We start from the raw sequence: 3,943 nt of genomic DNA, 5'->3' as shown, positions 1-3,943 counted from the left end.
TCATAACAATGAAAGGGTCATTCGTGGTAGGTACACGAAAGTCGAGGAAAGTAGCCTTCTGCTCGCAGCGGGGAGCCTGTCTCGGAGCCTGCCTAGCTGCCCAGCCCGGGGTGGCATCCCCCTGCCGGCGGTAGCCTCATCGGCCGGCGGCACTAGTTTGGGAATCGCTGAGGTTGTTTTCTTTTGTTGAAATTCATACGAAAGATACACAAAATAAATATATAAACAGTATTTTCGGTACTTGTTTGAAAAATATGTGAATAGATTTTGAGATGGAAACGTATAGGTAAGTACCTTTTAAATTTGTAATATGATAAATAGACTAAAGATTCTCAAGGCTCAATGACAGTTAGGTAAAACAATAAAATATATTAGACTTTTATTGAATTTACAGTGAAGGCTTTAAAAAAACGAAGTGTATTTGCCTTCTTCGGCGTGTAACTTCGTCCACAACCAGGAACTTGACACCTCATGACTTAGAACACATTTCTGACACTTGCATCAAAACAAACAAACAGAACCTCTCAACTTACGTCAATTTGACAAACTTTCTCACTCGCACACTTTTCCATGTATATGAAGAGGACGACTGTGCACTCAAATCTAAGATCTTCCTGTAATGTGCGTAGCACTTACGGTAATGTTTCTATTGCCAAGTGGGGGAACGAAGTTAGGTCTCCTTATTATTCCTTCCTGATGAAAATATAAACATGTAGGCACTGCCATCTTTGTCGCGGCACATCAAAATATGGCGGACCTCCCCCCTCATTGCATCAACCCCGCAATGGCATGCCTAGTCCTGTGTTTCCTATGTCCATGGTTTCTGCTGAATTAGTTACCACAAACATATCTTTGTGGTAACTAATTCAGCAGAAACGGTGGTTTTCTATTTATATCTCGATCCCCATCAGAAAGAAATTAAAGAAACTAGCGATTTTGATATTTCGCGTTACTTTTAATTTCATGAATGAGTCGATTCCAAGGTTATGTTTTTCAGATGTATATAATATACATATTATTACTATTATATATATTATTGATGTTAATATTATAATTATAAAATATTATATTAATATTAATGACTATTTGACTATCTTTTAATAGAAAGAGTTCAACTTTTAACTAAAACAATTACTTTTTTGAAAAAAAATGTGGAATAAAATACATAAATTAAAAAAAAAAGTTGTTGAATTCGTTTTCAAGAAAATGGCTAAATTTTTTAAGAAAATTTTAAATTTTTATCAAAAAGGCTGAATTGTATACTAAAAAAAAAGGCATTTTTAATCAAATACATGAACTTTGCACAAAACAAATTTATTTTCCACCAAGTCTAATTTTCTATTCAAAAATTAATGTTTAATCATAGTCAATTTTTCTACAAAAAAGAATTATTTTCTTGTAGTTAAAAGAAATTAATTTTTAAACAAAAGCAAACAAAAATTTTCTACAAAATAGTTCAATTTTCAAAAACAAATTTTTTCAACTAAATTGATAAATCGTCAACCAAAAAAAAAACTAAATTTTCAACAAAGCAGTTCCACTTGCAACCTGAAAAGTTGTAAATAATTCAAATACTTTGAAATTGCTTTAAATTATTAAAATTAATTGAAAATGTTTGAAATGTTTTAAAACATCCTAAAATATTAAAAATCTCTTGAAATTTTGCAAAGCTCTTGAAAATTCCATGCAATTTTAAATATATCCTAAACTATTTCAAATCCTTTAAAATCAATGGAAAATTCCTTGGAATCTCTTCAAATATCCTCAGATATATCAAATCCTTTGAAATCTCATATTAAATTACTGTAATCAATGGAGAATTCCTTGGAACCTTTTAAAATACTCTCAAATATTTCGAAACAACATCTTGACATCTTTTCAAGATTTATAAGGTACTTTGGTGTTTTTTTAAACAACCCTGCTATAATTGTTCAAATTCTTAGAAATTCCTTTAAATTATAAAAATTAATTGAAAATTCTTTGAAATCTTTAAACATCCTCAAATATTTAAAATCCTTTAAAATCTTTTGAGATCTCTTGAAAATTCTTTGAAATTTAAAAAATACCCTGAAATATTTCAAATCTTTTGAAATCTCATATTAAATTACTGTAATCAATTGAAAATTCCTTGGAACCTTTTAAAATACTCTCAAGTATTTCGACACCTTCAAAATATTTTGAAACACCTTGACACCCTTTAAACATTTCTAACATACTTTGGAACTTTTTAAAATAATCCTGCTAAAATTGTTAAAATTATTTGAAATTCCCTTAAATTAGAAAAAAAAAATTTAAAATTCCGTGACATCTTTTGAAACCTCCTCAAATATTTAAAATCCTTAAAAGTCTTTTGAAATCTCTTGAAATTTTTAAAAGATTCAGATTGAAATTGAGAAAAAAGAAAAATTTTAAAACATTAAATGTTGAAATGTTTGTAGATTAGAGTTTTGAAAATGGAATCAATACAAATTCAAAACTTTGGAAATCTTATTTTCAACTATGAAATATAAGTAATTTTAAACTCGATGGAATTCAAGTCTTCAAAATTTAAATTGTAAACTTGAAAGTTTATTTACAAAAAATTATTTATGATTAATAATTTTTTGTAAATAAACGTTTAAGTTTACAATTCAAATTTTGAAAACTTGAATTCCATCGAGTTGAAAATTACTTATATTTCATAGTTGAAAATAAGATTTCGAAAGTTTTGAATTTGTATTGATTCCATTTTCAAAACTCTAATCTACAAACATTTCAATATTTAATATTTTAAAATTTTTCTATTTTCTCAATTTCAATCTGAATCTTTTAAAAATTTCAAGAGATTTCAAAAGACTTTTAAGGATTTTAAATATTTGAGGATGTTTCAAAAGATGTCACGGAATTTTTAATTTTTTTTTTTCTAATTTAAGGGAATTTCAAAGATTTAAAAAAATGTTAGAAGGATTATTTTAAAAAATTCAAAAGTACTTTAGAAATCTTTAAAAAAATTTCTAGGTATTTCAGAAGATTTTAAAGGATTTGATAAATTTGACAGAATTTTAAAAGATTCCAAAGAATTTTCAATTGATTACAGTAATTTAATATGAGATTTTAAAGGATTTGTATATTTCATGGTATTTTTAAAATTTCAATATATTTTCAAGAGCTTTAAAAAATTTCAAAAGATTTCAAAAGATTTCAAAAGATTTGAAATATATGAGGATGTTTTAAAAGATGTTAAGGAATTTTCAACTTATTTTTATTATTTTAAGAAATTTTGAAGAATTAAACAAATTTTAGAATGGTTATTCAAAAATTCAAAAGTACTTTAAAAATCTTTGAAAAAAAATTCAAGGTGTGTCAAAATATTTTGAAGGAATTTCAACATTTGAGAGTATTTAAAAATGTTCCAAAAAATTTTTAATTGTTTGCGTTAGAAAATAATGCATTAAATTTAATATATTTATGCATATTAACTGTTATTAACAGGGAGATTAGGCGCAGTTCGCCCATGGATATTAATGATTTAATAGACAAAGTTAGATATAAAAAATATAAGATATGTATGTTCGTTTTTGATTCTTGCAGTTGATTTTTTCAATTTCTAAGAATTTTTCTAGTCACTCAAACAAAAAGACTGCTTAAGTTAACCGTCTGTAATAAAGTATATTAATAAATATTACGACTTTACCGCAACATCACTTTTGTAAATGAAAATTTTCAGTTAAGTAATTTTATTTCATGATCAAATGTTTTCCAATTGTTTCTAAAAATTATTGATTAAAAAGAAAATTTTAATTGCAAATGGGTTTTCTAACAGACAAAAAAATGTCTGGTTAAATCAACCAGAATTTTGGTTAAATATGCCCTTACTATTTTTTCTGGTTAAAGTAACCAGAATTCTAGTTAAATTTACCAGAATTCTGGTTAAATTAACCATACAATCTGTTTAATGTAACCA

This window comes from Belonocnema kinseyi, chromosome 3 (assembly GCF_010883055.1).
Source record: "Belonocnema kinseyi isolate 2016_QV_RU_SX_M_011 chromosome 3, B_treatae_v1, whole genome shotgun sequence".
Lineage (NCBI taxonomy): Eukaryota > Metazoa > Arthropoda > Insecta > Hymenoptera > Cynipidae > Belonocnema > Belonocnema kinseyi.
Note: the sequence above shows the minus strand (reverse complement) of the source record.